At 38.2% G+C, this 23,335-nt stretch overlaps 1 long non-coding RNA gene across 1 annotated transcript; it reads left to right on the top strand.

Annotated features, from left to right (window-relative positions):
* Nucleotides 1-18,560: 18,560 nt before the first annotated feature.
* Nucleotides 18,561-23,200, top strand: LOC143160059 (uncharacterized). Its single transcript, XR_012995312.1, has 2 exons — nucleotides 18,561-18,705; nucleotides 22,012-23,200. It is a non-coding gene; the product is annotated as an uncharacterized LOC143160059 (long non-coding RNA).
* Nucleotides 23,201-23,335: the final 135 nt, after the last annotated feature.

The raw sequence follows: 23,335 nt of genomic DNA on the forward strand, positions 1-23,335 counted from the left end.
TGACTTCAAGGCCCCTATGCCTTTACAACGCTATCCTTTCTAATCATCACAATAAAGATGGCTGCCCTCGATCTTCTAGGGAAGAAAGGATGATGGGCAAGAACTAACGGCTCCAAATAATATGTTTCTTCTTTCTTGTGCTACAATGGCTCTTGTTTATCCTATCAGTGAAAAGGCTTGCCCCCTCATGCCTAATAATTGTGTATGGTACATTATTCAATAATAAAGTGGATTACCTTGCTCTCCTCTATAGGTTATTGATTTACATTTTTCTGCAGGTTTTTGTTGACCTTAACAATGTAAGTATTGCAAAAACATATATGATGATAATTACAAATTTTCTGCTTCTTTTGTATTACCTTCAGTGGCATAGCTGTTCACTTCCTCATATCCCAAATATTTAGAATTCATCTTTGCAGGCAGCATGAAAGGGTTCACTACCTCATCTGTGGAGGATGGCAGGAAAAAGTTTTCTTTAGCAGCTGAGATTTTTCCTCATTCTTTTCTTTCTGCCTCTCAAACATTTCTAGTTACACCGACTGTGTTGCCTGGCTTGGTTTCTTTACACCTTTAAGCTTCCCACCTTCAAACCCTTCAGGTTTTCTGGAAAAGGGCTGTACACTTCAGGGTATCCAGTAGGGCTGGGAAGGACCACCAAAGTACAGCATATATATGAGGGTGTGCTAGAAACATAAAAGACACAAACCATCCTCTACTGTCATTCATAGATTCCTTCATTAATTCTCCTTCTAAAAGGGGAAGGCTACACCCTCCTTGTGGAAGAGCGAGAGAAAGTGAAAAGCAAGAGTTTCTACATCTGGTAGGAGACAGACAGCATAAACTTCCTTCAAGAAAAACAGATGCTTAAAACAAGCAGTGGTGGTGTGACACGTTAGCCTGGCACCACAGTATCTCTAGAACTGAAAGGAGAGGTGACTGTAGCACCAGACTCGATAATTACTTGGTGATGCTATGTCGAGCTCAGCTCAGAGGCTAGACCTGTGTTCTTAAACTGTTTTATGGCTGACACAGCTCTCCTTTCTGTTCGACCATGACACCAATTTTCTATCCCCAAACTTTCTCCCACATTATTCACCCCTCCAGACCATGATTCCTACCTTATACTGTGAACACTGGGCTATACTGGCCAAAGCCCTAGTCCTGTACTTTTCATTTTTTATAGCATTTACAATTCATTTAAACCAGAAAACCAAAGCAGTAGATAATACAAATGCTGACAAATACATAGATTTTAAAAATGATTTTTAGCCATTGTAAGAATGCAGTATTCAATTTCATCGCAACATATGAATGAAATCCCTCCCCCCCCCCCAAAAAAAAAATTCAAACTAAGTTTTGGGAAATACTTGGTCTTGTCACAAAAATTCCCATACAGGGAGAAAAAGTAAAGTAAAAATGCATTGGAAATGCAAAGTAAAACCAAAATTTTAAAATCTGCTTTAATCAAACTTTCACCATTAATTTGTATAAATGAAAATATATGGTAAAAACCTGAAGCTCCCCCACAATGACCCATCTTTAATTTACCTTTGAATTACTTGATTTTCACTTCTTATATTAATTTCCCTTGGAGTGAACAAAAAACAATATTGCTGCTCATGCTAGGTAGGTAGAACTGGAACAATCACAAGACCACTAAGTCAAAAAAGGATGCGTGACAGGATTTCACTGAGGAATGACCTGATTTTCATTTTGTGTTTTCCCCCCAGCACTAAACACTGGCTTCCTTTTTACTGAAGTATGTAACCTACATCAGTACAACATCATCTAGAAAAATGCAGTGGATCAAAGTTCAATGACATTTTTTAATGTTTCCCAAATAATAATGTTCTTTTTTAACTTTCTTTGAAAAATGTCAAGCATAAGTAAAAAAAAAAAAATTAAATATACTGATAATATAATCCCTTCCCAAACCAATACACTTAATAAGAAAAAAAAAATCAACACAATCTTATCACAAGTTAGAATTTCAATTGGGATCTGAATCCATGAAGGACATAATAAAAAGGAAAGATTAACGCATAGAGTTATAACAAGTTTTATCCATTACTTTTCTTCAAAATACAAATTATTAAACAACACTGCACCACCGGACTCAGTGGCTTTAGAGAGTTCAGTTTTTCCAGGGTAATGTTTTTATGGTAACACAGAAGTATGATGTAGATGTGCTTGAACTGGTTGGATGTTAGATGTGGTTCATCACCATCTTAATTTACAGTATTTCACACGAATAATAAGTGTTACAAGCCTGGTGATATATTAGGACATTTAACTCATTGCATTGACATTTTTCTGCTTATTTGAACAAGAAAGAAAATAAGAGTTTTATTGAGCATTTGGATACTCACAAAGATATAAAAAAGTAACCCTGATTTTTTTTTTTTTTTTGGTGTGTGTTCTTATATATTACATATATTACAAAATTAAAGACATAAACATCACTGGGGTCCAACCACAACTAATTCTGCAATTTTTGATCCACCATCTTGCTGAAGTAGCTTTGTAAAAAAGAATGCATGCTAAGGGCAAAAATAACAACACATTATTAACTTGGGTGTGATACTGTTTGTAGCCCAGACCCTTTGGATTCTAAATCCTTTGTACACAATAATATCCAGATTTTGTGCAATATGGCAAAGAGACAAAAACACAAACAAAAAAGCCCTAGAAAGAGCATCATCTTTATGAAGACTACCATATAAATACTTTGAAATGTTTATATGCCTGGCTTTTTGCAGACTGTAGTGCATGTATCATTCATATAGGATGTACATGCTTTTACAGTGTAAGCAGAGGAAAAAATGAAGATGTATTATGAACTTTATGAGTTAAGCAGTAGATTATTTAAAAGAGTATTTTCTCATGTCATTAACAAGGCATATCAGCTATATTTTAAAGTTATGCTAGCATAAATAAATACAATGTACAGATTTGCTTTCTACATGCTCCTCCAGTTTGGAGAATTCTTGGAGACTTGACTGGCCTTGCAACAGCCTTGTTTATGGGCACAGATGAAGTGGCAGCCTAGGCTTGTATACACTGCCTGTCATACCGACCTCCTTCAGAGACTTCAGGTAACTGCTGGAAGCACCAGACTACTGTTCTTCCCCTAACAAAATGGATGCTCCTACACAACCTCCCTAAGGTTGGATGAAGAAAAATATATTCACATTGTTAATCTAAGCAACTAACTAGGCTTTCATGGTGTAATTAGTGTTTGTACTGATCATCTAACAGGGAAAATTTTGAATTGCATATTTGAAAATAGAGAAGTTCTACCTCTCCTACCTCTCTTACTGTCCAACCTATGGAATTATTATATTGCTCTAGGATACCCTGCAAGGATCAGCAGGAGAATATGTTAGTCTGAGGATGTAGAAATGATAGAATTGCAGCTGGCCTGATGGCAACTGTAGTTAAAAACATTGTATGAACAGCTCCCCCAGTAGGAAATCATCCACAAGGACATGTTTTTTGCAAAACAAAATAAGCATTAAAAAAAAACTTTACTGTTTTTTTTTTTTTCCCCTTCCAAAACCAGCAGCTGGTTAGGATTTCCACTTTGTCTCATTCATAAAACAAAAGCCTGATAGCATGGGTTCACAGGTAGAGTCTTGGCTTGGGGAAAAGAGTGGCACGCAATATTTAAGCGCCATTTGTCTCAATCATTTAAACAATGAATGATGTGTGAAAACATCATTAAGCAGTGACTGCCATAAACTTTGCTTTCTGCACGCTGCAGTAGTAATACAAGTAGAGAATTTCCCACATTTGGTAACCTATCTGGAAGCAGGAATAAATAACCTACAACAAATGTTTAATATGCTTGATATACCATGCTAGTCAATGAGGTGAGGATTAATGAAAACAAAAAGTCTTATTTGTTTATCTTGTGAGAGATGAAGATTTGGATTTGGAAACACAAATTATTTAAATCTTAAAGTTACAGAAGTGTGTTAACAAAAAACAGTCTTTCTAAAGACCACATTTCTAATTACTTTCTTACCACAAGGCTTGCTCTGCTCTTGCAAAAACTGTGACCATGATGGAATAAGCTATTTCAAGGTTTTAACGGTGCACCCTTTATAAATGGACTAAAATGCTGTGTTGGACATAATGGGCAGAGCTTTGCTAATGGAGGTCTGCAGAGTACCACGTGTGGGAGGAAGGCCAGGCATGCTCTGCTCCAGCCACCGCTGGTTCCTGCCGGCTCTGTCATGGACAAAACTGACAAAACAAATCCCAAAGCTGGAGCTCATCATGGGAGCATGCGGCACCTCTGTGAAAACATGTTTAAGAAAGAGTGGTAACTTCTAGGGGCAGGAGACACCCAAGCAGGGGAAGACATACAGAAGATGACCCAGGATGAGGTGTGCCTTTGAGGGGAGCTGTCTCCCATGGAGGAAACCCTGCCAGAGCAGGCAGATGCCCCACAAAGGGTCTGCAGCTGGTGGGGGAATTCCTGTCAGAGCAGGTGAAAGGAGTAAGAAACAAAAAGCAGCAAAAGGAAGGAGCTGCTGCATACTGACCCCAATCTCTGGGACTACCCATTGCCTCAATGAAGGGACGTGTGGTGTGAGGCTTTGGAGGTGAGGAAGGGGGAAGGACAGGTGTCTGGCATGAAGGTGGGGTGTTTTCTCTAACATTTTTTTTTTTGGTCTTCTTTCTTTCTCAATACTGGAATCAGTAATTAAAAGCTTATGTTAATTGGCAATAAATTAAGTGAATTTCCCTGACTTGACACTGTTTTACCCTGTGGTAAATGTCCACCACAAGAAAATAAAATTCATTCTGAGTATGCAAAGCAGGATTCAGAATCATACATTTCCTTAACTTTCCATTGTTTTCAGATCATGCAAAATTAAGATTGATATAGTATTCATCTATTTGTATGAAATTAAACCATTCAGGAAAACAGACACAGTTGGTTAGATAATGGAGATCTGTGAGAATACAAATACTTCTATTTTTGTCAAATTCATTGTTTGAGATTAAAGAAAATTGTAATTGTTTCCACACCTCCCATGCTCATATTTGTGAAATGGATGACTCAATTTTAATTTTTGAAATAAAAATTTGTTATTCATTTTATAATAAATTAGATATTATATTTAAAAAAAATCCATGGTGAAATGGATTAGCCTACCTGTTAACTTGCACTGAGTCATCTATAATGCCTTTAGTAAAATTGAAGTAAATGTCACTGTGTAGAAATAATATTATTTGGTCTGCTGTTTAAACCTGACTTGTCTGTGAGATACATTCACCGTCTGAACACTTAATGTGTTTTGGATGATTAAGGTAGATCGTGCCATATGGCCAAATGTCTAAGGCAGATCATACTATATGGCCAAATGTCTAAGTCAGCATCTAGGAGTTGGAACGGGAGTTTTAGCAGCTACACTGTGTTGTGGTTGAATCCAGCAGGCAGCTAAACACCACATAGCCTTTTGCTCACTCCCACCCTCTCAGTGGGATGGGGGAGAGAATCAGGCAAAACAAAGTAAAATTCTTGGGCTGAGATAAAGACAGTTTAATAGGACAGAAAAGGAAAGGAAAATAATAATAATGTTAAAAGAATATACAAAATAAGTGATGCACAATGCAATTGCTCACCACCTGCCAACTGATGCCCAGCCAGTTCCCGAGCAGCCATCACCCCTCCCCTGGCCAACTCCCCCCAGTCTATATACTGAGCATGACGTCACATGGTATGGAATGTCCCTTTGGCCAGCTGGGGTCAGCTGTCCTGGCTGTGCCCCCTCCCAGCTTCTTGTGCACCTCCAGCCTTCTCAGTCAGTAGAGCATGGGAAGCTGAAAAGGCCTTGACTAGTGTAAGCACTACCTAGCAACAACTAAAACATCAGTGTGTGATCAACATTGTTCCCATCCTAAACCCAAAACACAGCACTGCACCAGCTACTAGGAAGAAAATTAACTCTATCCCAGCCAAAACCAGGACACACTGAGACAGAGATATGGCTAATATCCTGAAGGGAAAGTCCTGAAGAGTAGGGGTTAAGAAAGCAAAATGTTAATTTGAGATGAAGGATTACAGAGAGGAGATAGCCAGAAGATGTACACACTCACCAAGGCATCAAAACCTCAGTCTTGATGAAGAATTTATCATTAGAGGATAGAAACAGAAAAACACAAGTCTGGGCACCTCTCATTTAATCTCCAGCCTTTCAGGAGGCCTGCATCCATTGCTTAGCTTCAGATAACACAGGAATCAATACAGGACTATATTAAGAGATGGAACAAGATAACACGTTATTACCTTAGCAATTATAAGGGACAACTGTTGGGCAGAATTACCCAGCTTACCTTAATTATAGTAAAAGGAAATAAGATGACCAAGACACATTAGAGATGAAAAGACTATCAGAAATGAGCTTGTATTTTAAAAGAGAAAAGGCAAAAAGCCAGCTGTTGCAAACTAGCCAATAGATGAATTTGATTTTTGACTTGGACAACTTTCTATTGTCTTTGGGAATTTAATAATGGATTAGGATAATTTTATATCAGTGATAAGATAAGGTTTCTGAACTGAGACTGTGTTCATCTGGCATTTAACCTGTTTTCATGAGAAAATTTCTGATCTGCAGATGCCCAGTAACCTTCTTTGAAACTTACTTTCTGAACCTAGTTAAACAAGATATTCCCTCATGGCTTCATTTCCTATTAGCGTTCTTGGAAGTAAATTTTCAGTTTTAAACACGAACACCTACTCCACTTTCTGTTTTTGTTTTCCTTATTATCCTAATCCTAAAATGCGTTAATTCCATGTAATCTAACACATGAATCTTCCATACCATATCTGCATTACATTGATCTTTATTTGTGCATCACATTGTCTATTTAAAGTAAAAATTAATTAAAAAAAAAAATCAATTACTGAGAGAGTCTACTTTCCTTGAATTTTCTTGATTCCCAGGTGCCATCTGAGAGGCCAAAAGGGAAATTAAAAGGTAGAACATTTCAAGGTTCTTAAGACAGCATCTACTAAAAGAGACTTTTCATCATCTTAACGTAAATAAGATGTAATGGTCATTGACAGTTAAAAAGAGGTATCGGTAAACCAGACAGTAGAATGAACAGCAGGACAATGTGTCATGTTCTCAGTGCAAAAATACAAGCTATACCTGCAAAACTGTTTTAGCCAGAAAAATTGTTGGGTTAAGCACAAGCCTAAACAGACGATGGCTTCAAATTTCAAGAGATCAACGAAGAGGTGCTCCTTTAGGCTTTTAGATACATAAAAAAATACCTTGTTCAAATCTTTAAAAAAAAAAAAATTACCTCCATGGTACAGTTCTGATATCAATTTTTAAGCAGATTATTGAATTTCACAGGAAAGGTAACTACTGCCATACATGGCTTAAAATAAAATTAATAAGCTCAAGCCAGTATACAGGGTCTATCAGCTTGTTGAAAGATTGACTTAAGGGCCTGTCTAAACTTTCAGACAGGACACCTCGCCGAGAAGTATGATGGGTGCAACCTAGAAAGAGTGTGATTAAAGATTCAAAGAAATTCAAAGGAATGCCCTGGTTCCTCCTGGAAATTCCTTCATATATTTGACCTTTCAGTTGAATTCCCAAATGCCAAAAAAACTATGGTCATGTTCTTCTGTCTCCTACCATTTAAGCAGCCTAGTAATTAACTGGGAAGAACTGGAAGCAGAGAAGTTTCCTGATCTCAGTTAGAAACTGAGATATAACAAAGATATAACTGACCATAACAAACTGTACCGCTAAACAATTTTCACTCCCAAATGCTGAGACGGAAACAAATGTAGTGATCAGTAAAAGAAAGCTGCATGTGGTGACGCATTCTAGCGTTTAAAAAAGAGAAGAAAACAATGTTTTAAAACATTTTCTAGCTTGTTGTGGCTTCACTGCAAAGAAGTAGTTTGCTAAAACATTCCACAGTACAAAATGGTAAGTTACATGCCATTTTTGTGATTTCTGAAGGAAAAAACATTTTTAGAAAGTGGTTTTTGTACTTAGTGCTCACATTTCTTTGTCTTCCCTTGCACTTTTTCACTTTCTTTTGAAGGATTGACTCCCTTTTGTGCAGTATGGTTGGTAATTGGTGATCTTTTCAGCAAGACTTTTTGCACAGATTTTTTTTAAGCAATACTGTTTTTCAAAACTGTAGAAATTTTAATAGTGCTTGAAATCTGTATCATATTTGTCTCAAGTGTTAATCTCCATCAGTGAATACGGCAAATACATGTGATATTGCATAGGCCATGTTCGTAGGACTTAGTAAGCACTGGTTTAACTTCTATCTTGATAACCTTAGAAGATTGATTTCAGAGTCTGAAAAATAAAATTAGATGTAAAAAGAGTTCCCAGATACTATCTGTTTTTGTATAAATGGAAATCACAATAAAATTTAGAGATATTAATTAACCATCAACACCTGCAATCAAGATATTAATGTCTCATGATATGTTTCGAATTACTATAAAACAATACAGGCGTACACAATAAACATTTTCAAAGTACTGTTACTAACTATACTTGATACTGAATTCCTATTTTCCATTACAGACTGTCAACCCACTAATAGCAACTAAAAAAAAAAAAAAAATGCTAATAGACTTCTCTGAGCATTTTCTTATTTCAGCTTTTCCCCAAAACCTTAATGTTTACATTTCCATGTTTTTTTTCACACTTTCCAGATGTCATTACCTTATAAAATGTTAGTCTTTAAATTTAGCTTAGAGTTTCTGGAACAATTAAACATACAAATAAATTTTTATTAATTTGCAATACTTGATTTTTTAATGTATAAAATATTAAATAAATAGTAACATAACACTACAAATTCCTCTACTACATTTTTAAAAGATATCATCAAACTCTCTTCTCTTTCTTCTTTCTCTTTCTAATCCTTACACAGACTGGCAACCAGAATTACGATTTGTTTAGAAGCCTGAGAGACTGTAAGAATCTTCTAGGGGAAGAGCGTGAGAATTACTACTAGATAAACTAAAGGTGGAAATTAAGTTTGAATCTACTTTTTTCTCTTTTTTTTTGAGTGGTATCAGCTGCATCTATCAGTTAAGATAGACTGCATCATTCTACAGGTAGTCACTCAGGCCTTAATCGTAACAGAGTCATTTTACAGTCCAGCTTTTGGCTGAGATAGCAATTCAGTTCACACCCAGATGGCCAGCACACTGAAAATCAGTTTGAAAGATTAATTTCAGAGTTTAGGAAGCGAGGAACAATGAAACTCTCTAACACACATGGGCTTTAAAGAATACTTTCTTCATGTAGTCCATTTCTAATATAGAACCTACTAAATTCTCTGGCCAGAGCATCTGTTTTCCTGCATACGTACATGCTTATGTGAGCCAATATGCATATGATGGATTATTTGTTTATTACTGCAGAGATACATGTTAATATGTACCATAGGAAAAGTAGCGATAAATAAAATCAAAATGCCACTGGTCTAATTTTTAAAAGCAAAATACATAGAAGTATCTAGGAATATCCCTAAATCGAGGATTAGAAACCAGATAATTCAATATAAGACATATAAATGCTGACTAGCTAGCCAGGAAAAAAAGCCCTATCCAGTAAATGGACTCTATTTTATTTCACTTTGAACTGGAGAGTAAACCGGCATGGAGTACTGCATGTAAAAGCCATCTAGGTACAATCAAAAGTCATTTTCATCAGCACAGATGTCCCAAATTGACCACCATAATGTGGTGGATTAAATGGGTCCTGGAATTAATCACATATGAAAGAAGTTCTCTTGAATGGTGGAATCATATGGGACCTCCACCTGCTGAGATGTTATTGATGCACTATCCGAACAGCTTTCTAAAATGCTGAAAATAAGTCTTTGTCTTGGAACATTTTTCACTCAGAATTTGAAGAATGCAGGCAAATATGGCAAGGAATACTAACTCTATGCAATTAACTACTTTAAAAGGCAAACAATTCTGGCATAGCAGAGCCTGTTCAGTCAAAATGAAGAGTTTTTAGTAATTTCGAATCTCAGTGATGAAAGACTTGATTGTATAACACAGGGCAAACGAAAAGAACAACAACAAAAGAACCATCAGAGAAGTGGTAAGGGGTACTGTCATGTTTTTCTTTGCTTTTCTCAAACTGCAAAATCTATTCAAGCTAGGGGACTGGAAAGCAAATGTCATGTTTGCAAAACAAAAGAGGAAAACATCACCAGATTCATAGGGCATATGAATAAATTTAAATCTATTTGATCTTCTGTGCAAAATCTATAGTGAGCTAATGTAACTTCCAAGGTGGGTCGAAAAAGCGTATCAGCATGGTAAAGTGTCATCACGTGAGTCAATACAGAATCCATGAGCATCGGTCATTAGGGGCAACAGCATGGAAGACTGACTTTAAAATATGACCTTGGGTACACAGAATTTGTTTTAAAAATGTAAATATAAAGGGGAACAATGCAATCATAATTTAAAAAAATGTCCCTGTCTAGATGAAATTCAATATGTATTAGATGTAAGTACATAGAGAGACAGAAGAATATTGTAAATGTGATAACTGTTAGTTTAGTTTTGTCCTGTTTACTTGACACACATTTAGGCTTTTTACAGAAATTAACCTAAATGGCATACATGACAGTTTCAAATTCTTTGCCACCTCTCCTTTTTTCGTGACGCCACTAGCATGCCTCCCTAGAAACATGTGCAGTGGCACCTCTCTACAATATTTTCAGAGGATTCAAGAAGTTTCCTTCTCCCCTTACATGTTTCCCTAGAGTTAAGACCTTTTAATTTTAATCAATCCTTTATAATTTTTCCTGAGTAAATGAAAGTAGAGCCCAAGTGATTTTTATGTTTCCTCTATGGCTTTGAAAACTGTACCTTGGCTGTGCTGGGAAAACAACTATCACCTGTATCAGGGAACCTGACCCAGTACCAACTAGAAAATTTCTAAGAATGGAATTGATTGTTAAAACCATAAAAGAGGTCAATGATTGGGGCAACCATCTGGCAAGGACTTAAAGTCCCCTCTCTCCTTAAATTGGACCAAACATCTCAATTGAGTACTACACCCATCAAGGCAATCAGTTTTTCCTCTTTATCATGATATTAACTATTTATACAAAATAGAACAGTTGGAGTGTGAATAGATTGAGAAAGACCATCCCTCAAATAATGAAGAACTGTTGTTTAAGGCATTCCCACTAGGTTTAAATTCCTGATTTCATCTTCTGCAAGGAGGTCTGGAATACACCTCATTAGAGTTATTTGGAAAGCAGAATGAAAAGAGACAGACTTTGAGATACTGACCATGAAACATAATATAAAATCAAGCGCAATGCGTTAGACTAACGCTTGACCTAACTCAACATTCTGCCTCCAGTAGTGGCCAACAACAGACACTTCTGGAAGAGCATAAGCGTAGGGCAGATGTATTGAAATACTTTTCTAGAAGCCTGCGTTAGCCTCCAGCAATTTATTGGGCAGGGTCTCCCTGAGCAGGAGGTGATGCTTTCTGTGAGCCAAACCTTTCACACTCCATGTCTTTCTTTAAAGTTGGAAAGTTTTTACTTTCACTATAACGAAAAAAAAATTCTGAGGTCTAAAGGAGGAAGAAATTTCTAAAATCAGCTTTGAGCAAGGTTGAGGCTTTCACATTTGGGAGATGTTGGCATCTATTTTACATATCTGGCAACCAAATTCAAAGCTAAATTTAAGAAGCATATACAATGTCCTAGTCTTCCATGAATATTTATTTACAGGAGCAAAGCTGAGCTCTTCCAGCTGTACAACCGTTGTCATCTTTGTAAAGGAATCCTGTCTGAATTTTCCTCTTCATTGTAAGTAAAAATATCTCTCCCTACAGGGGAAGAGGGCACAATCTAATCATTTCAGTAATACTGCCTTTTATTAATCTTTTCTGTGAGAGAGAATAATCAAGCCCTAAATATCTAAAACTACATTTTTTAACCTTCTGACAGCACTTCTTTTAACAGCAGACAATTCCCTGCCACAGTCAACTTCCAGTAAGAAAACCAAGATTATTTATACACAAAGGCAAACCATTACTTCACAATCAGAACTTTACCATTTTACTAGGGGAAATTAAAGCAAAATAGATTTGTGTAAATTAATTTTATATTCTACTAGTAACTTGGAAATCTCCATAAGGCCTTGAACAACTCTAGATCAGATAAGAAAAGAAGATTATCTGTACCACAGAGGGAAATCACGTATTTTAAGAGTCTCAGCTTTAATCAACTAATTCAGAGTTAGATTTTATTAAACCTTGTTAATTTTTTCAGATCAAATAAGCTTAAGAAGGAGAAAAGAGCTATTCCATTTAATGTCTGAGTACACAGTGTAACTGCAATAGAAGCAGAATAATTCTATAGCTTGTAACAACTGTGTATTTCAAAGAATGCTTTCAGTATCACCAGTGAATAGCTTAGAATTAATCATTAATTTTTTTAACCAATTCAGAGGTATTCTCTTCCTCTAAATGTTCATAACATACTAACTCTGAAGTACCAGAAAAAACCAAACTGTTTTCCAATGTGACTGTGATTTGTGGTTGATTTAGCTGTTTAAGAAGTGGAAGCTCTGAAGGTTTTCATAGAATCATAGAATCATAGAATCGTTTGGGTTGGAAGGGACCGCTAAAGGTCATCTAGTCCAACCCCCCTGCCCTGGGCAGGGACATCTTCAACTAGATCAGGTTGCTCAGAGCCCCGTCCAACCTGACCTGGAATGTTTCCAGGGATGGAGCATCCACCACCTCTCTGGGCAACCTGTGCCAGTGTTTCACCACTATCAGCGTAAAAAATTTCTTCCTTAGACCTAGTCTAAATCTACCCCCCTTTAGTTTAAAGCCATTTCCCCTTGTCCTGTCGCAACAGGCCCTACTAAAAAGTTTGCCGCCATCTTTTTTATAAGCCCCCTTAAGTACTGATAGGCTGCAATAAGGTTTCCCTGAAGCCTTCTCTTCTCTAGGCTGAACAACCCCAACTCTCTCAGCCTTTCTTCAGAGGAGAGGTGTTCCATCCCCCTGATCATTTTCGTGGCCCTCTTCTGGACCTGCTCCAACAGGTCCGTGTCTTTCTTATGCTGAGGGCTCCAGAGCTGGATGCAGTACTCCAGGTGGGGTCTCACCAGAGCAGAGTAGAGGGGCAGAATCACCTCCCTCGACCTGCTGGCCACGCTTCTTTTGATGCAGCCCAGGATACAATTGGCCTTCTGGGCTGCGAGTGCATATTGCTGGCTCACGTCCAGCTTTTCATCCACCAGTAGCCCCAAGTCCTTCTCGGCAGGGCTGCTCTCAACCCCTTCATCCCCCAGCCTGGATTGAGACTGGGGGGGTTGCCCCAACCCAGGTGCAGGACCCTGCACTTGGCCTTGTTAAACCTCATGAGGTTCACACAGGCCCACTTCTCAAGCTTGTCCAGGTCTCTCTGGATGGCATCCTGTCCCTCTGGCGTGTCGACCGCACCACTCAGCTTGGTGTCATCTGCAAACTTGCTGAGGGTGCACTCGATCCCACTGTCTATGTCATTGATGAAGATATTAAACAGTACTGGTCCCAATACGGACCCCTGTGGGACGCCGCTCGTCACCAATCCCCATCTGGACATTGAGCTGTTGACCACTACCCTCTGGATGCAACCATCCTACCAATTCCTCACCCACCGGGCAGTCCACCCATCAAATCCATACCTCTCCAGTTTAGAGAGAAGGATGTTGTGGGGGACCGTGTCAAAGGCCTTACAGAGGTCCAGATAGATGACATCTGTAGCCCTTCCCGTGTCCACTGATGTTGTCGCTCCATCATAGAAGGCCACCAGGTTAATCAGGCAGGACTTGCCCTTGGTGAAGCCATGCTGGCTGTCTCGAATCACCTCCCTGTCCTCCATGTGCCTTAGCATAGCTTCCAGGAGGATCTCTTCCATGATCTTCCCAGGCACAGAGGTGAGACTGACTGCCCTGTAGTTCCCCGGGTCTTCCTTTTTTCCCTTTTTAAAAATGGGGGTTATGTTTCCCCTTTTCCAGTCAGTGGGAACTTCACTGGGCTGCCACGACTTCTCAAATACGATGGATAGTGGCTTAGCAACTTCATCCGCCAGTTCCTTCAGGACCCGCGGATGGATCTCATTGGGTCCCATGGACTTGTGCACCTTCAGGTGCCTTAGATGGTCTCGAACCTGATGTTCTCCCACAGTGGGTGGCTCTTCATTCTCCCAGTCCCTGCCTTTGCCTGCTGCGGCTTGGGCGGTGAGGCTCGAGCACTCTTCCTGCAGTTAGGAGGTTTCCAATGCTTTTTCCCCCCCACATGGATTCTCCAGTGTCTAACTGGGATTGATCTCCTCTTGTCTGTTTTCTCTCTAGCAGGGCACTCAGAGGTTATATGTGTTCTCTTTTCCTGGAGCGTGTAAGAACATAATTATTTTTGAGAACTCTAGCCCCTGCTAAATTTAGTTGAAGCGCTTGTGTTTCAAAGTTATTGAGGAGGTGGGAGAGAAGCAGATGGAAATGCACAAGTGCATACTGTGACTGCAAGACTTTGTGTCCACAGAAAACTGGTTGAAAACATAAAATAAATATATAGTACCACTGCCCATTTTTAGATTATTATATCAAAAGAGGCATAAAATCATATTAAAAAAAGGCAAATACAACTCTGCTGACTGTTGATGATTCCCCTTATGGAAGAAGAATTCTGCTGATCCGGAGCTGGCACACCCTGCTCGCTCACCCCCATCTTCCTGGGATCACACACAGCATGTCAGGCATTTCTTGGCAGGCTACTCTGATAATCCTGAACAGCCCAACCTTTTGGAGCGCTGCCAGGCAAACATGTACTGAAATAGCCTCTTTCTAACCTGTTTCCAGAAATCACAAGAACATTGCAAAGCCAACCAGGGATTCTGGCTCCATGTGTTTAAGTAACCAGGTTTTGGTTGCAGTATTACCCTGAACAGCAGAACTCTACCCTGAATGCCTAGAGATATGTAACACCAATATAATCCAGACTCATTTTCATTTTGGATTCATTACTTTTTAGTTAAAAGAACTGAGACTTTTTTCTACATTTCAACATTTAATATATTATAGTACTGCACTTTGAAGTATTTGATTTAAAAATATTTTGATAGTTTATTTTTTAAAAGTGATCTCATTAAATGTCATATAATATTCAACCTAAGATAATTGGTTTTCAGTCAGTCATACGTTATCTAGACAGGTCTAGCTAAAGGAGGACTTAAGATTACCGTTTTATTCTACTATATACTTTGTGCCAAGTCTTTCTATTGATGTGAACTGTTCATTGCAAAAAAAAATTCTGGTTATCTAAGAACTCATCTCCTTACTTGCACGATGTTTATGCAAGATAATAAAATAGAGGCTTTGGTAATAATTTTGTACCTGATCCCTTCAATACTGTATAATTGCTAGCGGTAATTTCAGTTGCTGCTGAAAATCTAGTTTACAAGGTATTATTTGGGAATGTACAGTTAATAGCATTTAAAAGAGTGCCAGTATCTAGTAACAAATTGTTATGATTGATGCAAAAGAAAGTTAAAAGAACAATAACACTCCAAAGTTTTGATTCCAACAAGTGAACATGCAAAATTACAAGGAATCTGTATAAGTGAAATGAGAAATGGAAGCTGTTCCCTTCCTTTTTTCAAGTTTTCTTCCATTCTGTCTGTGTTTCAAATATAAAAATCAAATGATATAATATATATTTTCTCTTTTCTGTGCTGGTCCATCTTTTATTTACCATGCATTATAGTAGACAAATCATCATTTATTTTCTCATTGAACTACCATCCATAATAATAATTTAAAACCAGCTAATAAACATTATGGTTTGTTAGAATTGCTACCGATTAAATCTTAAGTGTCTAAAACGTACAAATATAAACAGAATGTAATTAGAGCTATTTAAAGAATCCATTTTTAACTTAGATTAACCATACTTTCCATTTGCTAGGGATAAACACTCATAAATGAAACCCATTGCTGAACAAGAAGCAATTACTTCAGTTTAAAATATTAATACATACTGCCTTTTAAAAAGCCGAGGAAAATCATTTATGTACTGTACAATACAATCTCAGTTCATACTGAGAATGAAAATGGGATGGCATTCTGAATCCTAAGCGAGCTGCAATCATCTTTGAGGTACGGTTTGTTCTTATCCATTTATAAGTCCATTAAACTATTTTCTCCAATTAGTATTGCTCTCAAAATAATTATTATGAAATACATATACATGTTTTTTGTATTTTAAAGCTAATAACCCCCCCCCCCAACTTTGTCGACTAGCTCTCTTGCAACAGCCCTTCTTAGTAATACCCGAGACATGCTAGTAATGCAAACTAATTACTGATATACAGCATACTAAATCTAGACTGGATAGACTCTCAAGCTTATCCCAGATGACAGGTCTAGAAATGTACACATACATACATATGCATATACATATACATATATATACACACATGCATGCATATACATATGCATCAGGGATAACAGGTATATGGTGGATTATAATAACTACCTGATTATGAAACACTTCTAAGTTCTAGAGATTTATTATATTTATTATATTTTTATATTATAGTTTATTTTAAGAAAATTATTTCCATTTTGATGCTATGATTTTCTTCTGCTTAGACTATTACTTGGTTCTTTTTAAGCATGGTGTTATAAATAGCATTTAAAGGTGTAATTTTGAGCTAAATCATAAAAAGTCTTATTTCTTCATGCTGATGCACTGAGAAAGTATTAAGTGTTTTGCTTTCTCTGCAGCTGCACAAGACCCCTTCACCAGAAAGGGCAAAACCATGGATCCGATGTGCTGTAAACCTGTCTTTTATTAGCAAGTGTTGTTGTGTCAAGGTTGGGGCCTTCCCTCCTTCAGCCTCAGGACAATAAAGACTGTATTTTCAATAGAGGTAAGAATAAGATTATTGGTATTTTAAACCAGATTTTTTGTTTATTCCTCCTTATAAGCTGTCATCTCATACACTACAATTTACCTGGTTACGTAGCTCTGAAGTACGCTCAAGTGTATAGAAACCGAGCATGGGAATTCCTCCCTCATCCTTTACAAAGTCACGATCTACTGTTTTAATACTTTTACCAATCCCTCACTCTAAGAAACCACAATTATAACTGATATAAGAAGTTTAACAAATTATTTTTCTATTCTCTTTGAAGTGGTATTTTTATGTTTATCTTTAGGTGTATGTTAAAGGCAATTAGCAATTGAGCAAAGTGAATAATTAATTATGTGCAATTAGAGTGGAACTGTAGACAAATAGTACCATATTACTGGCAAATTTTAACAATGTGATAAATTGTGGCAATTATAGGCAAAGTAATAACAATTTTCAATCAAACAATATAAATGAGAATGTGTTCTGTATTCACAACAATCAAAGTTCAATCTGTACGTCTGTGTTTAAACTGGCTGCAATTTATACACACGCAAGCCATTATTATGACTCTTTTGATAAAGCACGCTTATTTTCAGCTCTACTTCATATGATATATTTTTGCATACCTATTAGCATTTCCCTCTTGGAATGCTCGAAGGGCTTTGCGGACTGTCCTCTGCTCAGTCTTCCTGAGACATTTCAGGACATAAACTCCCTTAACTGACTGCCTCAGGTCTCTGCAGACAGTGTCTCGTACTGTATGATGGACTGCTGAGAGGAACCTACAGCTGAAAGGAGCATTTCAGACTCTGCAGTTTATACCCTCCTGTAGCAGAGCAAGTCTCCCTCCTCTCATTAGGTATTTAGCCTAACGTGCCAAGGTCTACACTGCAAAAATTGAACAAATATTCCCTGCAGCTGTCTCTTCTGCATTGTCAGTAACCTTGGGTAGAAACGTGGGGCAAAGTAATGTAGTCACCAGAGCACAAAGTTTTCCCGGGACTTTGAGCAATCCTATCTAAAAAAGCCCACCAGTTATGTGAACTTTGGATAGAAAAATGTAATCTGGTATTTGAAAGTGCAAGCAAGCATCTATGATTTCGGAAGAGCCACGCAAGGAGGCAAATACCCTCCAGCGCTAAAGTAACGCCCAAAAAGAGCTTCGGATGCAGGGCTCAGTGCCGCCGCAGGAGCGACACGCGGCTGCGGGGAACGCAGGAGGGATCCCAAGCGTGCGCGCGCGCTGTCCTCCCCTTGCTCCACCGGGAAGAAGTCTGAATTTAACAGCCAGGGGTATGTCCGGAGCCCTGACACGGGCGAGCGGTCGGGCCCGGAACCTCGCCCCCTTCCCCTCGCTCCCCGCTGTGCGGCCGCGGGGCAGCCGTGAAACCTGGGACCGCGCTCTGCGAAGAGCTGCGAGAGGCCGCCTCGGGGCTCCCCCGCCCGCCTCCGAGCCCGGCCCGGCCCGGCCCGCCGCCGCCGCGCCGCCAGGCCGCTCCCGCCCGCCGCTGGGGGCAGCGCGGGGTTGGCGCCGCCCGTGGCCCTCCTGGGGACGCCCCCAGTGTCCGCCCTCCGCCCCGCGCAGGGCGAAGGGCACCCACCGGGCCAAACCGGCCGGGGCTGCGCTGCGGCAGCTCAGCTCGGAGAGGAAGTACGGCTGGACGACGCTCAGTGTTCACCGAACACCTTAGTCCTACTACATCCACCTTTTAGCATTGTTTTTCCCCTGGTCGATCATGCAAAGTAAGTTAAAATAATATTTAAAACCAGTTCCAGTCAGTGTTATAACTGCCTAGCATCATATATCAGCATTATAAAATAATAGATATTTTTCCTAATTTAAAAGGGAACTGTATGTTATATGGATATGACCATTCAATCTGATGATTTCACTGGTGAAGTCAGTTTAAGAATAAGTAAAGGAAAAATACGGATAATTTCTACATATATGTAGAATTGCCCTTTTGATTTTAATCTCCTGCCTTGTATAAAGCATATATTAACCATACTTTAGATAATTCCTGAAATGTGTGTGTAGAACTGTAATAGTTACTGTATCATTTCAGCTACATGGTACCTGTGAAGCTAGAAAGCTGGGAATACATCATATTACAGCTTCTTTTATAAATTAAATGCAAGACTTCCAAGTTAAATAGGGCTGTAAACACAACATGCACAGGACAGACAGGGCATTCAAGCTGCAGCCGACATTCAGTCTCTTTTTCCATTGAGAAAACAGGAATTATAGAAATGTGCTCAACAATATCCCACATTATTTAAAAAAAAAAATCTATTTTCTTTATGACGGGATGAATTTTTTACTTACGAATATGATTAAATAAATTTCAGGGAATTAGTTTTTTGTGATTGTACTATCTATATACTTCTAGTCTCCACCTAGGAACTTCTGAACTTCTTGGCTACTTTTAACCAGTTTGACAGAAAGATACTCAAAATAAGACACTCCTAAATGTCTCATGAAGTCAGACAGCAAGACAGAAGAAAGAGACCCTACTCATGCCCTCTCAAGAAGATGTACCATGATCACACATAGAATCCATAGAGGAGAAATATTGTTGGAAAATCCTTAATCCAATGTCATGCTTTAAAGTTCTGCCCCACTTATAAGGGTGTTCCTAGCAACTCTTTCCTGGGTGTCCACTGTCTGAAAATGGGTGAGCTCCTGGTAAAACCTTGATACAAATCAATTAAAATTCAATTATCTGTAGGAAACTGGTGTGCAAGTCATGGAATTACTTCGCTGAATGAAAGATGTGGCTGCATCTGCATTTTGAGGTCTGAGTTTACCTACTGGATTAAACTTTTCAAGAGATACAGGGAGAACAAGCAAGTTTGAAGATGATTGTTAAACTTCTCACATCTGAAAGGGTGAGATTACTATGAATAAATCCAAAATGAAACCAGAAAATTCTAGAGAGCTGCAATTTCTGCAGGATTTGACTTGGCTGAAAAGGGATTTTGCAGGTCATGATGTCAGACAGGTATTTGCACTTCAGATATATATTCCATGTAGGATCCCCAGGTCCTTCAGTGTATCTGCAGATTAGGAGACTTTCAGAGATTAAATGTATTTGACTATTTACCAGCCATTTTATGCTGACTAAACAAAAATAGCAAGTATAATATATTTAAAGGCTATCTAAGTTTTTATAGTACAGTTCTACTTTTCAGAATATTCTGAAAAAGATGATTTCTGCAACTGTATTCTAAATCTGTACGTAAGTGATTTCTATAAGCTTTGAGGCACGAGTGATTTTAACTGAGGTCTATTGTAATGCCTACCTAAATGTCAGCCCTGACTTAAATTTGCTAAATATACACACACATGCAGAACTCCCCTGTCTGAATATACTGAATACATATTCAGCTTTGTATATACATGAAACAAAAATCACTGTGAAACTCCATTTATCAATTTCATTGGTGTTAAATCATAATTGTATAACACCAGGAAAATAGGCAACTTTTCTGAGCTTTGGGATCAGTATTCTGAAGTTTCTACTTCAAGTTTATCCTCTTTCCTGTCTCTACACTTCTAAACCATTTCCTCCTTTTTATTAGGTCTTTAGGATGCTATCTGCTGATTTCTAATAAATTCTTCTGCATGCTTTTGTGTCCTTTGAGTGAAATCCTGGCTTTGTTGGAAGATTTTGGACACTGACTTCAGCAGAACCCTGATTTTACCTAATCTGTCTCTCTTTTAGAGTCTTCTCTGTCCAGTGAGGTAAATATATGTCAAGAATTCTACATTTCTAGCCTGCCTGTTCCCTATCTGAATATTCTGAAATATTCTCAGAATAAATCTAACATTATTTAATTTTATCCTTACTTCTTCCATGATCTGTCATTCCCCAACTAATATTTTTCTCTCTCCATTTTCATTGTCTGACCAACTTTTCCCCCTTAGAAAAAGAAGTCTTACCTCTGTCCCACTTACTTCATGAATCATTTTGGTTGCTCTTAAAGCTGTCTAAGCTTTTCATTTCTAGTGCATTCCCTGATAAGATACTCTCATTTTCTTTCCTCTATGAAATCAGCCTCATAGGAAAATTGTGTATCTCGTTAGATAAACCAACAGCCAGTACTATGTTATTTGTGTCTAGGGCATTTAGAGGCCGTCTTTTCTTGGGTTTTGTGCCTGCTGTCCATTGTCAGTGACAGCACTTCCCTGCTTTCTTTTGTGGCTCTTCCTCATTCTCTCTCGCCACTTCTTGGCTGCATCAGACTTCCACTTTCTGTCCTCTTCATATCAAATGTTTCACTCCCCACTCCCCTTTTCTTTCCCGGTAACTTTCTTTGTACTTTTCTTCTGGTAAGATCTGCAGCACAGGCTACCTCAGATGCCAGATATTTAAAAAGCAAAAAAAATATTACACTTTTTAAAATATATTGCCCCCTTTGTATGTTAAATGCCAGTTTGATTTACCAGGAAATACCCAATTCTAGTGTTCCACTCCAATAAATCATCTCTATATACGTTCTTAAAAATATCTGAATCAGCAAATTTACATTGTGCAGATTTCTATACATCAGTCTAAAGCAGAAAAAATTATTAATCTTTTACTTTTAACCATAGCATTAATTGCATCTCTCAGACTTCCTTTCGGAGCCCAGCTGCAGACCGCTAGCTGTTTCACATCCATCAGGCTTCCACAGCCCGAGAACAGGCTTTATGTTTCATCATTTCAGCCAGGAGGCACATCTTTTTTATATAACCTGGCAAATATCAGAAGAGGAAAGCCCAGCTACAACAGTGAAGGTCAGCCAGGGAAAATAGAAAAAACACAGTGGGTGTTTATTTATGTTTACCTCTGCATGGGGATCGAGGCTGCCGTCCACCCTACATTTAATACATTGACTTCCACAAGGTACAATCTCTACTGACACAGGCTATTGTTTCCTGACATTGTCTGTGAACTCCGCTGAGAAAGGACCTAACATCTGAAAAGCTGGTTTTGTAAACCTAACAGTATTAAACAGAACAATTTTATTGGACAACTGGTTTTAAGACACTTCTTTGTACTGCAGGAGATTCATCTCACTCGCTTGGAATTGGACAGACAAAGAGGCTGGGATGAATACTTGAGGACAATGCCACGCTCCACGTCACAGAACAGAGATCCTCCACATCAGTTAAGGACTAACGTGAAAGTGCGAAAAGGAGCCCTGCTCCTTCTCCAGCACCAGAAAAGCGGGTCAATAGAGAACGGTGTAAACCAGGTCCAAATGGGGACCTTTGGATTCTGTGTATGAAGGGCAGCACCACTGACATACATCAAAGTTGGGGGAGTTAAAAAAAAAAGTGGTGTGTATGTATGGGTTACTTTCATTCTTTCAGTCTCTATTATTTTTGTTATTAACTTTCATGAAATTTTACCATTAATAATCCTATATGCGTTACTTTCCTCCTAGTTATCACTGCAGTCAATTGCAAATATTATTTTACTCTTTTAATGTTATTTTACTATTTTAACTGGAATACAGCCTTGAAAGTGCAAGCACTATTCATAAATGCAATGTTGAGATTATTAAAGCTAGAGATACGTGAACATAGTAAAAGATGAGAAAAATGTATTTGGGTTAATTTGTGGGCTTCTGTTCTGCGAACATAAACTTTGGAAGTCTCTTAAAAACCTCTTGTGTATTCTCAGAAACATCCTTAACTCATTATAAGCTGAACTGTCACTTTTATTATCGTGTGTATTAAACATTGCTTAAAATTAAAAACATTAATCAGAAAACTGCTGTCCTAACCAAAGAAAATATTGCCCAGTCTAAAATTCAAATATTAAATTATTTAATTTACAATCTGTGGGGTTCACAAGATCTGGATACAGTGTGCAGTGCCTTTATGTCACTGTATGCATGTGTATGTGTATAACAAGCTTTATACTGGAAATTGCAGAATACCAAAATAGAAATGATGCCAAATCTATGACGCGTACTATTAAAAAGTATCTTCAGCACCTTCATGAATGGAGAATATTTCTGGCCAGAATCCAGAAGCTGGGGGATAAATCTGGGCATGTGGGTACTGAAATCCATTCGCATACAAAGGACTTCAGGGCCAGGGGCTTCATTCACATGTATAAATAATGCAAAATTATTTTTCTTTGAGAAGGCAGAAGGTCCTTATGGGGACAAAGTTGGTTACAAGATGGTTACAAGACTTAAGAAAAATCGTTCATTAAATAAAACCAATGGTATTTCCTTGGGATTACTGCCTGGCTTCTGCAAGTATCTGTGAGACAGATAACCACATTCACACAATAATCAGTGATGCATACCTTCAGACATGAATATTCCTCACTGAATATAAAAGGATGTCAACAAAGTCACACTTCTGTAGACT

This window comes from Aptenodytes patagonicus, chromosome 4 (assembly GCF_965638725.1).
Source record: "Aptenodytes patagonicus chromosome 4, bAptPat1.pri.cur, whole genome shotgun sequence".
NCBI classification, from domain to species: domain Eukaryota; kingdom Metazoa; phylum Chordata; class Aves; order Sphenisciformes; family Spheniscidae; genus Aptenodytes; species Aptenodytes patagonicus.